Source organism: Melanostigma gelatinosum (genome assembly GCF_949748355.1).
Source record: "Melanostigma gelatinosum genome assembly, chromosome: 2".
NCBI classification, from domain to species: domain Eukaryota; kingdom Metazoa; phylum Chordata; class Actinopteri; order Perciformes; family Zoarcidae; genus Melanostigma; species Melanostigma gelatinosum.
Window position 1 is genome coordinate 12665417 of NC_136635.1, and position 14847 is coordinate 12680263.

Below are 14847 nucleotides of genomic sequence, written 5' to 3' on the forward strand. Positions count from 1 at the left end.
AGTCATTGCCATGCCGTTTGTTAGAATGTGTTTTCACAAATTTACAGGTGTTTATGGGTGTTTGTATGTGTAAAAACAACTCTTTGCTGTTTGCCTCCTTCATCTCACAGGTTTCTTTTTTGTCCTCCGTTCTTTACAGAAACACAGTGGCATCTGCTGCTGACTGACATCCATTTGCATGTCTCCATCTGTACTGTCTCTTTCCCTTCCCCACTCTCTATTTGTAGCCTTCCTCCCTCATTCTCTCTGGTCCTTTTCCCCTTTCCTTATTCTTCCCTTTTATGCTGTAAGCATGACAGTAAAATAGTGATTTCTGTAACCTGCATCCCATATTCCCTCTCTTCATCTTTGTTTCTTTCGTTGTCAGAGTAGTTACTCGAGTGCCTCTCTCTGCTGCTGTATTGAGGGGAACAGGCGGTGGGGCTTCATCTCTACAATGACAGTGAGGAGGGAACAATTTTATCTAATTAGCAGCTGCGATATTTTCCATAAAGATTAATTTCAACTGCTGCTGCAATTAGGGCAGTATATGAGAACGAAGGTACAATGAGTGAACAAGTGTATGTATATGCGTACGTGCATATTAGTATGAGTATATCTATTTTGTGCTTGTCTATGTGTGTGTGTATGCACTTGGGCAAAGTGCTTAGTGGGTTAAGGGTGTCTATGTGCTCTGAACAGTCACACTGACAGCTGACAATTATGCTGCCACCGGTGTGGCTAATAGAGGAGTGTACATGGTTAATTATGTCACAGCAGAGAGGTGGGAATGTGGAAAACATTTGAATAATGGGAGGAATGATATAACAACGGGCTTCTAAATTCCTTGGCCTTTTTGAATGTGTAATGAAGGGTGTCTGTGGATGCGTGTGTCCACTCAGACCCAGAAAGCCTTTCAGACATTCATAGAAATAAAACAAACACACATGTTTACCATCCCCCTCACACACACACACACACATCCTCTCGCTCTTTCTCTCTCACCCTCACACACACACCCACGGTAACATTGAGAGGCGGAGGGTACGTCTAAGTAGTGCGCTCGTGCCTGGTTTTCCAGATCAATTATGTGTGACTGGGTGATCGATGCGAGGGCTTAGCGGAGTGGAGAGAGCTAATGGGCAGGTCAGTGGCTCAGACACATCCTGGCTCCCCCTGCCTATTACCACTACGTCCGTTAATAGGCCTCACCACACTCCCCTGTTGCTCACACACACAGACGCTTGGATAGGAGGAGGAAAGCAAGGAGGGAACACAGCCAAGCGTGCTCTATCCACAGACCTACTCCCTATACTTCCAGTCCTAACCCACGTTTCTCTCACACGTCTCCTTTTTCTGTCAGCTTTAGTTTCTTCTTCTGTTTTGTTTGTGGGCTTTGACCTGTTTTTACAGCAAGGCTTTGGCGCTACACCATATGTTGATGCATATGTATATATGTAAATAAGTGAAGGGGCAGATAAGCAGCATATTTAGAGCCATGTAAAGTAAATATGAAAGAGATTACTCTGCAACCCTCATTTAATCTCCTCAAAGTCTACTCCAGCTCACACAGGCTTGCAGACGGATCATCCCCTGCAGTTGTAATTGGTTGAAGGATACGTAAGTGTCTTGCGATTGGTCTTGTGTGGCTGTCCGTTAGAAGGTAGTGGTGTTTGGCTGTGAGGCCGGGGTCTGGGTTAAAGGGTCAGGCAAGCAAAGAACTGCTGTTTAATGCAACATTGTCCAAGATAAGTCCAGAATTATTTTGGATCTCAGTATTCAGTTTCTTTTTAATAGTGTATTATATATATTTTATTTCTGCAGTATTTTACAGAATATATTATGGCCTCTTGTTTTTTCAGTAAATGTTACATTCAAGAACCTTGGAGATTACTGTCTTTTGTTTCTATACATTTATGGGCAAAATGATGTCATCTGGTGTTATAGGTAGAGCGATAGGTTTAGTTAACAATTTCATCTTCATCACTGAAAATGCGTTGCACTTATACACCTTTTTAATTCTTCTCAAAGATGAGGTTTGTTTCAGATTCATTTCATTCAATAGCATCAGACGATACATTTGTGCCTGATAAACTGGTAGATAAGTACATTTTACTGAGATTACCAACTTGGTATATCTTTATTAATCAAGATATCTTGATTCAGTTAAATTTCATTTTCTAGAACTGCGGTTTCGGGTTAGGTCTTCAAAATGGACAAATCTTAAATCTTAGTTTAGGTTTCTACTCGATCACATTTAGAGGTGAAACGATTAGTAAATTAATTAATTTGTTGAAAAATAATGCCAACTATTTTGCTATTAATTAAACCATTTTACAGACAATCAAGAAATGAATTGTCCTTAGAATTGATTGTGGAAATATTAATTTAGCTGCAGCTCTATGCTTTCTTTCTGCTGGTATACTGACACCATTCTTTATATGTGTAGGACAATGACGACAGCAGGTCAGTCAGCGAGGTAAAGAAAGTAAATCGGGGGGTAAAACAGTGCAGGGCCTCACTATTCCCAGTTATTTCTCCATTTACTTACTCTGTCTTTACATCTATCCCTCTCTCTCTTTCTTGCTTAATCTGTCGCTTTGCTTCACCCCTCTTCTGTCTTCTGTGTGGCATCTGATCTGCATGTTAATTACCTCTCTCGCTTTAATTTAATATCTGCCTGGGAAGAATGTGGAACACACGCCCCAGAGGTAAAGCATATGCCCTGCAGCACTCACTCTCACAAGCGCATATGCTTGTAAATGCAAAAACATACACAAGGCCTATTGGTTTTCTTCTGCATTGTTTTGTGCTTGCCTGGATTGCTGGTTGTCTGAGGTGTTGTGTGGGTGATGGAAGTAGGAGGCAAAGCCTAGCATAGTCTGGATGGAAGGCCCAGAGTAATAGGGGGCCCAGGCAGGATGTCCTGAAGGGGGGATGAAGTCTTTCCTAACCCAGCCTCTCTAAGTGTGTATCCCCATGGCGAAGGCTAAAAGCGCTGCCACTTGTTGTCCACATAATAGAGGCGAGGCAGGAGGTGGGGGGGTGGGGGGAGTTTGTGCCATTTGTCTTTGAGAGGAGCGAGGGAGTTCAAAAAGAAGGTGAAAGAGCCATTATTTTTAGATGCCGTGGGGGAGGAAAGCGTGCATGCTTTCACAGGGCAGAGCAATTCATCCACCAGACGCCCCTCTCCACCGCCAATGCACATACTGGTGAGCACAAGACGTATATGCTGACACACATATATGATGCAGACATTCTCATCCGCTGGACAACCAACCCCTCAGCATACTTGGTAGAGCTGGAGGTGTGTGATTCCGTCATAGCTCTAATAATTAGAACAATTTCCAACACACGCCCACGTGCGCACGCACAGACACACTCTCGCTCTCTGTCTGAGCCATGCAACAAGGCTGTGTCTCTAGTGGCTGATAGATTGAAATGAATGGAACAGCAGTCAGATCCTTCAAAAGCCTCTCAAAAGCTTAAGCCCCTTTATTAAATTAAGCTAACGATGCCTAAGGCCAGGTCCACTGCTGAGAGAGAGAGAGAGAGAGAGAGAGAGGGGGAGAGGGAGAGAGGGAGAGGGAGGGAGAGACAGAGAGAGAGAGAGAGAGAGAGAGAGGTGGTGCATAGGGAGGTAAAGGCTGCAGAGATAAGGAGGCGGGGGAGAAGGCAATGTTAGGAACGAGGATGTGAAATGGCAAGTATTCAAATCAATGAGGGATGGTGGGAATTTAGTATCTAAGAAAGGAGGTGGAGGCAGTAAAGGCTGAAGAAAGAGGACAGGAGGAGGAGACGAGAATACCCTGCAGCCTCCCGCAGTTGTACAGTAGTGCACCTGGGGCTGAGAAGTGCAGCAGTAATTAGGAAAGGCTCATTGTGGGAGACACACTGCAAATGCATATTTTTGAAAGTATGTAATGAAAACATGAACGTTTATGTTTGAGTTTTGTCATGGGTTCAGCATTCAAATGCTTTTTTCAAACTGTTTATGTGAATTGACGTTGTGCGATAAAAGCTGAATCATTGTCGTTATTTGCAGCGGGGAGGAAAGCTGTACAGGGAGTGTAGCATTCGTGAGCGTAGGTGTTGATACACAATCGTGTGTATTTTAGCTCGTTTACCTGCACTGTACATATTGGTAAGCTTGTGTATGTGTGTGGGTATGTGTGTCTCCAGTAGGGCTGACCTTTACGATTAATACTCACAGCATTTATTTGATAAATGTATTCGATTTAGATTTAATTGGGGGAAAAAAAAATGTGTTCCAGTATTTCTGTAGCTCAGATGAATGTTGTCATGCTGAATGACCTGGTGCTTATTAAAGCACCAAAACATATTTGTGAATATTATTGTGATACCAGAGATTTGACTATTATTTTCTTGTAATGACTTTCCTTAATAGCAATGACTAATCACCATAAAGGACTAAAGACTCATTAGTGATCAGTGATTAGAATAAATACCATAGAAAATGACTAATTGACTTAAAAAAATTGTCAACTAAGTCATTTTAAGACCCAAAATGACTGATTATTTGACTAATTGAACAGAAGGGGGCTGCCTTGGTGTCCTAGATAGCTGTCCTGGGGGTAGCATGTGTACAGACAGCAGGCAGATCAAAGGCTGAGGTCTCCGTGCTGCATCGTTAGTCAGGATACCTGCTCTCTCTCGCAGGTCAAGTAGAGGTGAGGGAAACACTATCACTTGGATGAAAGACAAGACACGCAGGCTTAATCACGAACTGCAGAGATACATCTTTACACACACACACACACACACACACACACACACACACACACACACACACACAAGAAAGAGGGTCATGCTGCCTAAAGGGGAACGCTGTGTGTGCTGGGTAGTGTTTCTCTTCTATGCTGTGCTGGGCCTTCTGTGAGCACAGAGAAGTGTGGCAGGAGACACATCATTTATAATTAGGCCTGCATTTGATCCAATACATCGCAGCAATTAGCAATTTACAGCACAATGTGAAAAGGGCCTCATCCCGCTTCCTCCCCAGCCATCACCTGCTTAATCCTTATTTTCATCCTTGGCTTTGGGAGCACATCCTGTCTTTACTGCTTACAAGTGCGGCTTTGATTTTACAGCCTGTGCAGTCTCTGGTATCTAATCCACAGTAAAACCATTGATAAGCCAGAAAGGGGAAGAGGTTGTCAGCTGAGACTTCTCTGTGCTTTTGGTGGGTGACTGTCCTCTTGTGGACAGTTGATGCAATTACTCTTCTTTTTATTAACCTACTGTATGTACTGTATGGCCATGCAATATTAACAACAAGCAAAACAAAGGGGTCTTATTCTTTAATATCTGTTGGTTATTGCGAACTGTGGTTAAAGCTTGAGTTTCAGCCAGATTTAAGATATTTCATAATATGAACTACTCAGTCACATGACCTCTAGCAGCCTATCACACGCTTTTGGAGATACGAATATCAGAACTGACCTAGTGTTGTTAGTGTGGATGTATTATTGGAGAAATACAATAATGTAGCCTACAGCAAGTTGAGTGTAGACACATGAGGACAAAGCTGATTGTTAACAGAATAAATTATGTTGTGTGTCTTTTTGGAGTTACCGTAGGAATATATATTTAAAAAACTGTCATAAACTGCTTTGTATTTTGCGTGGTAGCATCACAGATCTGCAGAACATGTGTTAATTAACAATTAATTAATTAATATCCCTTAATAATCCTAATTAAACATAGAATCACTGTTCAGATCATTGCATTTCCAGTCGAATATGCTTTTAATTGGCATTGCATGAGAAAGACAATCCATGTTAAAAAAAAGGCAGCATAGGATATTCAAATGAATGAAAGAGAAACCAATAATATAATCTGTAAAAACATGAATGTCGCAGGCTAATTGTTGTTTTAGAAGAGTAGATGAATAAATAATGGATGGCTGTTCATATTGTCTCCTTTCATTTTGTCACATTGAATTTGTAGATACAAGTTAGTCACAGATGTGTGGTTATTTTAAATGGAACAGGAAGTGACTCTCTCTGTCCTGGTTGGGGATGGACGGGACATTCTTTATCCCATTGGGGGGACAATGCGGGGTCAGCCCTGTGGCCTGGAGGCGTGACGGTGGGGGGGGAGCAGGTGCTTTTACCCCCCGCCCCCCTCAGGCTTGTCTGTCTGTCTGTCCGGCCCCGCCGGAGAGGAAGCCCCACCTCCCGGCTCCCTGCAGCCGGCCGCCTCTCTCCTCCTCTCCCCGGCGCTCTGCTGTGCTCTGCTCCGTCCCCGTGGCCACGCTAGGCGTCGGAGCTTCCTGCGTGACAACAAAGTGCAGAGTCTCTGTTCTCGACGGAGGGATGGATCCGCGCTTTTACCGCTAACGGAGGGAGACATTTACTAATTTAAACACTGGATTAGCCCATACTTGTTTGCGGTGAGTAATTCCGTGTAAACCTGCAGTTATGTTTTAAAAACCTGGAGGTTGTTTGTGTGAACGAGCGCGAGCAATACGGCGAGGCTTATGTTGAGGAAGTCATTGCGATATCGAGGAAACGGGTGCTAGTTTTTTTTTTTCTTTTTGTCGAAGGTCAGTGCCGAACCCATGTGTATGTACGCGGGTATGCGCGCGTGTTTTGTGTGTGCGTGCTCATGTGTGTGTGAAACGCAAGAAAGAGAGCGTCAGTGCTACTGAAAGAGAACGAAAGAGCCACTCCCGTGGGTTCAGGTGGCGATTTAAGCTGCTTTTTTTTTATTATCTGGTGTTTATAATCCGCCGTGTTACGGTTTTTTGTTGTTGTTGAGACAATCATTTTTTAAAATTCAGATTAGCCTAAAGGACTGAAAAGAATAGCGGGCGACCCCCACCCACTCAAATTAACTTCTTGTAACATTGTTACCGGTGCGCTGTTGTGATTATTATGTAAAGCACAGCCCACAGGGTTTCTGCGGAAACCAGTTACGCGCACTGTAGGCCCTTTATGTACAATTGTGTTATTGGCTTTACTTGGTCTATAATTCTCCAGTCATGATGGCTCCTTTAAAATGATTGGAGAGCGTCTGGTCAGGGCTGCTGCTTCAGATCAGGGAAGTTTGTCTGAGTGGGGCATTTTCTCTGTATAAATGTGTCTGTGCCTGCGTTAGTGACACATGGTGACCATTTGCTGCCCTCGGGTGAAGGCTCTGACCCGGTGTGTGCGCGTGTGTGTGTGTACACGTGCGCGTGGCAGGTGGACCGTGTTTAATCACTTCCCACGCGCTCCTTCACTTCTCTTGAACTCCAGGCGCATATAACAGCTGCTTCTGTCGAGAACACACACAAACTTAACACACGCGCACCACTCGTCACGCTCACACACTTCTCGGGTTTAAAACGGGGTCTACAAACAGCCCGTGAAGCAACAGGCTTTACTGAACAAACTGTGCTGCGGGTTGAGTTTATCTGCAGCCAGAAGGAGCCTTTTTGTGTGTTTTAGCTGCTGCTGATAAGGTTGGCCATAACTGAAATTAAAGCCTCCTGTTTTTTTTACAGTGAGGCTGCCCTGCTGGTGTCTTTAACAGCTACTGATTGCTGCTAGAATTAGGTCATTCATTACATGGGCACCCGTCTGCCATGTAAGATATCTGGAAGATACCTGTGTGCTGTAATTTTGTGCATATTGTGGTGTCTGTTATTGTCTCACTGCCACTTGCATGGATTACAGACTATTTTCTCTCAAGCACCAGAAATGGTTCGCAGCAGCACAAGGTTTAGAAAAATGAACTATGGGGACATTAAGAATAAGTGAGGGGAGGGGACACGCTTATTGTCACCAGCTGACACTAGAAGGCAATGGCCGATGCCATTGTTCTTGATCACTTGTTGCTGACACTACACGTGGAGTTTGAGTCTCAAAGAAAACTCAACATTTTTATGGACATTGTTTGTGGGTATTTATTTATTTCAATATAAAATAACAATAAGTATCTTACACATGAGGCTATTTGGCCATGTGTCTATCTGTTAGGTGCCAGGTTTCAAAATTTAAATGAAAAAACAGCAGTTTAAGTGTAGATCTGGGAATTTGGCACTTTTTATGTTTTTCTCATCAACAGTTGGACGTAATATGACACATGGCGCATGTATGGTTGTCTATCACTGTGTATTTTGATTAAAGTCTTGATCCAGATTAAGCCAGAGTGGATGGATATGCTCTCGGAGGGCCACCGATGGCGGCCAATGTCACTAATACACTGACCATTTCCATACAGGAAAACACCCGGATACACACACACACACACACACACACACACACCCCCGCAGTTGACCTCTGACTGCTGTCACAGCTCACTCTCTGATCGCTGCCTTTCAGCATAATGCGTCATCATACCGTGTGGACATTATTTACATCTTCAGAAACCATGAAGTGAACATTGAGAGAATAGAACAGTTGTTGTCATGCGATAGTTTATTTTTTTTTTGCAAATGTGTTGTTGTCATTGCATTTAACGGAAGCTGTGGAGCAGAACGGGGAGCTGCCAGATCAGAATCAGTCACTGATTCAAGATATGTGAGCTACAAGTGAATTTGATTCATGGCATAGATGTTAACGTTAAAGTATTTTACAGAGAAACAAACTCTGTAACGGGGACAAACATCACCTCCTTGGCAGAAGCTGTGCGTTAGCTAACTCGAGGTGGATTTATCCTCCCTCGTCACATATTTACATGTGTCTGATGGTTCCGGACATGATAAGAGTGTACGATTATTTATGCAAATCTTGCGCTGAGAGGAGCAGAATTTCTCACGTGTGATCTGCCATTTCAAATGTGTCGAACCCTTAACCTGCGATAGAGCCTGTACTAGGTTGGCATGTTTTCAGGTGTCGTCTGTGTCGTCCTGTTTGTCATGCTGCGGTAGCCTGCAGTGCTGCACGTGTCTGGGGGCTAGACGGCAGCTGTGTTGAGCAGAGTGTTGGTGACAGTTTGTCTGTGGCAACAGCACCTGGCTCTGTTTAGAGAGTGATTAGGAGAGTCCCAAGCAGCTCCCCATACTGTTTACACAAGGAGCCTGGAGTTAAAGGTGACTCACTTTGCATTTCCTTATCAACAGCCCCCATTGATAGCTTTGAATAGCACAGACTGTAGAGGGGCCTTTGCATGGGTTTACATGGTTTCCTATTGGAGACAATGGGATGTGTTTGATTGGGCGAGGCTTGGATTTGACTAGCATGACAACAATGTCCTGAGGTGGTATGAAAATGTGGGTGCACACGGTGCACACACCGCTTTCTTTGTGTGCTGTGTGGTCTGCCGGCGTGATGGAAGCAAAACCACTGTTTGATGTTTCGGAAATACAGGTTCTCCTCAACCATCATGTCTCTGTCACCTTTCTCTCCATCTCTGTCGGCTTTTCTCTGTCTCACTCTTGATCTGTCTTCTTCTGTCTCACTGGCTAGCTAACTCTCCAGGTGTGCCTGTTAGATTTTGTGGAGGAAGGCCCTGTTTGAGAGCAAGTGTGTGTCTAAACGTGTAAAAACGGGTGGTAGGTAAGCTGTAAATGTGATGACCAGTGAAGACGGCTGAACAAACAGTGTGTACAATACTTATACTCATAAAGTATTTATCTGAAAGGAAGACGAACAGAACGTTGGTTGTGCAGACAGACCGATCCACAGGTAAAGGAAGAAGTTGTAAAGTAGAAAGCTGCAGAACCAAAAACTTCCTGTGGCTCATTTTTTTTCTTGCCAACTGCTTTTTGCTCCATTTTTCACTGATAACGGTGTGAGAGTGTGTGTGCGTGCGTGCGAGCGAGCCTAACCTGCTCTGTAAACTGGGCCTTTTGTCCTTGTGTCACCCAGCATTGCTGTTAAACAATACTTCATTTTCACCCCCAGGTATTCTGTATATGCGTGTATTGTACACTATTGTATATTGGTGAAACATGGTGTAAAACCGTTGTTAGACAATGAATTGTACATGCAATGTCATTTGTGAGAGATCACAGCAAACATACCACCTAGAGAGAAGTAGTAAAAACAGTAACAGTGCAGTCGTAATTCATTGAACGTGGAAGTTAATGTGAATGCGCTGTAGTTAATATACACATCTCTCGTTCTTGTTCCCCCTCATATCTTCACATGTGGGTGTGTCCAGCAGATGCTAACAGGTGCCTAGTCACGCAATTTGACCCATTTCTCTTCAGGAGAAGGATAATTGAGTTTATGTCGTTATTGTTTGTTTTAAGCGTCACATTTGTTTCACTTTATGTCACCACTGATTTTACAATTTATTTTGACTTAGCTTGATTGTATCTTTTTTATCTTGTTTTTTTGTTACACACAGTTTGTTACTCCGTAAACATTTCTCTGTGTTTTTGTTTGCGGAACTTGAGTTTGTTGTGGCGTCAAAAATGAAGCGCGATGCAAGCCCGTTTGAGTTGAGGCCGAGTCACGCTGTTCTTTGTGTGTCGCCATGAAATCCCATGCTGAAGACCCATTCCCTGAACTGCATTGGATACATGCTGCTTTCATATCCAGTGTGATATGAGGAGCACATTGCTCAGCACATTGCTCAGTAGGGTAACTAACTTTGTTTTTGTATTTTCACTCTTCAGCTTGGGAAAAAAGAAAACATTTTCACTCACACACAAAAGCCAGTCTTGCTACATTCACCAGACCATACCGCACTCTCGATATCTTTAGCGTATTTGTATGTTTGTGTAGCTGATGTTTGCCTCTGTCGTTTTCATACTCCAGGGCCTGATAAGCGTTGGCCAAACCAGCACAACACAGGCAACATGAGCGCAGGAGATAAGGGAATCATACACACACTCAATACTGACCATACTTGACTGTTGCCCTCACCAAATAGGGCTTCTTTCATTCAGCATGTTGGTGTGTGTTCCTCTGCATGTATCATACAGTGTGTGTGTTTTTTGTCTGTCTGTCTGGGCTTTCTCCAGTCACACTCTTACGGTATAACCCAGCATTGTGCTAAAGGCTACTCTTCAACAAAGGCCTTTTCTTGTGCTATCACATCATCATCTCTCTTTTCCCTTCTAGCTGTGTCTTCTTCTCTCTCGCTCTCTCTCTCTCTCTCTCTCTCGCTCTCTCTCTCTCTCTCTCTCTCGCTCACTCTCGCTCTCGCTCTCTCTCTCTCTCTCTCTGTGTGAGAGAGAGATATATCAGCTGACTGTCATATTGTGTCTGTTTGTTAATATGCCTCCTTGTGTATGAGGTCAAGGGCAAGAAGTGAAGTGGCTTTTGTGGCCATGCATGTTTTAATCAGCTCATGGACAGCTGCATGCCTATGTTGGTGGCGGCCACAGTTGCTGTGTTAAACGTGCTCTCACAGAAGATCCAGTCGCTAGACTTGTTTTATCTGGCTGGTATTTGCATCATCTATTTGGGCCACTGTTCTTTTAAAAACAAAATCTGTTTATCTTTTAACATCAACCATACGTGCCTCCCCTTTGCAAAATGGAAATACACAAAATAGATACACAAGAAGGAAATCACTGTGTTGATGAATTTATCGAATTATCATTTTGGATCCACTTTAAGCCACGGTCATGTGAAAGCTGTGGTAGTTGTTTCTGTTATCTTTGAATGACATCTCGATTCATAGATATTGCCTGTGTAGACTTGGGAAGTCATGAGGATTTGTGCATTGGAAAGAACGGGTCATTCATTTGTCAGCACAGAGCACATTTATCTTTGGCCTGATTTTGATGGGTTGCACACATTCCACTGGTCCAGATAACAACCAATGCTGAAGTTGTTCGTAATCCTACTCTGAAAATTAGATTTTCAGAAACACAAGAGCTATTAAGAATAATCTGGTTTGACCCTTAAAGTGTTGTAGAATAGTAAAATGCTTTCAATGAGCTTCTATTCTGCAAAAAGCTAGTCCAACACTTAAAACGTCAAAGAATAAAGGACACCACGGGTCTCTGCTCTGTGGCCAATAGAAACCTTGTTGCTGTGGCTGTTCACTGAGAAGTGGGGCCATGGCGGTGGTGGCGGCGGGATGTCTCCTGCTTGCCTCAAGGAAATAGGTTCACTCATCAGTCTATACAACAGCCACACATTCAGACATGTACATACATGTACAAGCAGGAACGCACACTCATTAAACCCATTACAACAGGGCAACTGTTGCACTGTGTACTGTTATACTGTGTGTGTGTGTGTGTGTGTGTGTGTGTGTGTGTGTGTGCGCGCGCAGCAGAACCGCTTGGGAGTCAGGGCCCATGCAGAACACTTGGAGAGTACATCACAGAGAGAGAGAGAGAGAATAGAGGGGAGAGAGAGGTTGAACAGGATGAAGTGAGGGGTGCATGTAGGGGAGCTGGCGAAAAACGTCTCCTGAGGAGAGAGTGAGTGAACAGAGAAGGAGGGAGAAAGTTGAAAGATGATGATAACTGAAATATGTTACATGCAATGATGTCCAGAGGCACTGAGAGCTTTACAGTACAGAACAATGCAATTTATGCTGATGTGTGTGGGCCGTCTGCACCAAACAGCATCACAGGTACAGCAACCATGATAAGCTCCAATGGCGGATCCTTCTTTGTTCCTGTTTGCTTCTTTATGCGCTGTGACTTCATGTGAGAATTCTGTCATGTCTCCTGCCCTGCTGGGAAGAGCCACACTGCCACCTTTTCCCATCTCTGTAGCAGGCGAGGTTGATTAAAAGAGACAGCCGACAGGACCTGGTGATGATGATGCTCGTGAGTTAGAGCTGACTCCCCGCCTCCTCGCTCAGTCAAACAGCTGGGCTAGGGCTGAAGCTGGCCCTCTCATCAGGGGAGCGACAGGGCCATGTCCCCCCCTCAGCAACAGGCTACAGAGGGCACAGCCACACAGACAGCAGCTTGACTCCTGGAGCATGGACCACAGCCAGAGACACAGACAGGAGGCTCTTATGTGTGTTTCTGTCATTGTGTGTGTGTGTGTGTGTGTGTGTGTGTGTGTGTTCACACTCTCTAAGCAGCGCTGTGAAGCTTAACCAGACTTTTCTGTCATACGCCCACGCTGGTGTCTCAGAGAACACAGCCACACACTCCCCAGATGATATGCGCGCGCGCGCACACACACACACACACACACACACACAACCCTAGCAAACCCTACCACAGCCGCTATGTAATTAACAGACAGAGGAAATGGTGCTGTTGAGGTGGGTGAGTCGGATACAGGGAGGAGGAGAGGAGAGAAAATCATCTCGGCTCGTGCCTACCCTCAAGACACAATCTGCTTCTCTGTGTCAGTGTGTGTTTGATAATAAAAGAGAGGAAGGTGAAGATAGGGAGAGCGATGCCGGCTGGTCCTTTGAAGTCTCTGTTTTTGTTGGAGGGGGGGGGAAGTAAGAGGTGAGGGATGAATAATAAGGTGTGTGCCCAAATACACAGCCGCATCATTTAATGCCACACAAGGTGAAAAAACAAAAGACTGCTCCCTTTGCTATTTGCACATAGGTGAGTGTGTGTGTTGAAGACAGTGACGGTGAGCCAGGTCAGAGGGATATGTACTCTGTTCTCTGCTGTATAGCTCCATAATGGAGGCCTGCTGTATAATGACAGCTCAGACACAGGCACTACTCTCTGGCTCTCCTTTGGCTTCTTGATTGATATCTTGCTCTCTCTTGTTTCCCTTTTCTTTTTTCCCTCCTTTCTTCTTTTCTCTCTCATTTGTCGGTGGGATTGTCGCCTTTGATTCTGCTGCTCTGCAGCCACTGTGCTGCTGTTTCAGGATTTCTCTTTGGTACGGAGTAAAAGAGATCGCACGCATGCACACAGACATGCGCTCGCAAGGTGTGCGTACGTGTGCAAACACTCGCACACACACACACACTTACACACGCACACACATCCGTTCTACAGTGCCTGAGGGTAGATTGCTCTGACATCTCATCTCAGAAGTCAAACTAACTTGGGACTACCAAAGCAGGTTTATCCTTGTGTATGTGTGTTTTCAAGACAGAGATTATGACAGTGTTAATGAGAATGAACATCTTGAGATTTGCTTCCTGCTCTCTAGTTCTTGTTTTTTGGAATGCTTGCCATTCCAGCTTGAAGATCATCTTTTGTTCTTTTGTCACAACCGCAACAGCTGCTACAGGTTCAGTACATGAGTCATATTAATGCACAGTATGTCACTTACTTGTTGAGTTTGTCAGCCAGAGTCAATAGATGTCATTTTCTTTAAGCAATCCCATGATGTGGCTGTGGTTATTATGCCCATATTACATCCTGTTTTGCTGGGTTGGTTTCATCAACTTCATCTCTGGTATTTTAAGCTTCTTTACTAGAAGTTTGCTCATGCTGAACTTCTCGCATACCTTCCTCTCATCCTTTTCATCCCCCAGTCGGCACATATTCAGCCAGCCCATCAAGTCAGTCAACCATTCATGATGACATGTCCTCATCAGGCCGAGTCTAAATCCCTTCTGTATCTGTGGCTGAGCTGCTTACACCAGGTCATTTCAGGTGGATGTTTGAACCTGTGTCCTCTGGTTGAAGTATGCTTTCCCACTGAGTCATGCCTCCATTTTTGAATACCTGCGCTGTGCTATGATGAGCAACTGTGATCAGAGCTCATGATCTGAGGGGGTTTCCTCTTATCTACGACAAGTTGGCATGGTAAAAGGTGTTTCTTATCTTGCCGATGTGGAGGCTTGCTGGTCTAAAAACGGCAGTAGGCGTATGTCGCCCGCAGCTCTTTGTTTACTGTTCCTCGCTGCAGTATTTAAAACTGGTCTCCTGAGCACGAAAAAAGGTCTACATCCCACTGTGTAGGTTAATTTCAGTCATCAGTCGTTTGCTCATCATGACAACAAATTGGGCGAAACTTCCTGTGCGGCTTCACATTGAAAGCCTTCTCGTGAAGCAGTGGTAAATGTTTATTT

At 44.3% G+C, this 14847-nt stretch overlaps 1 protein-coding gene across 2 annotated transcripts in view; it reads left to right on the plus strand.

Annotated features, from left to right (window-relative positions):
• gse1b (Gse1 coiled-coil protein b) overlaps nt 1–14847 on the plus strand; it is a 156444-nt gene that overhangs the window by 113805 nt on the left and 27792 nt on the right. The window contains exon 1 of one of the 2 annotated variants that reach the window (XM_079283839.1): nt 6279–6394. The exons of the other annotated variant lie outside the window; for it this stretch is intronic. The gene's annotated coding sequence lies outside the window, so the exon portion shown is untranslated. Of the gene's footprint in view, nt 1–6278; nt 6395–14847 lie in introns of those variants that run through there. 2 annotated transcript variants of the gene reach the window in all.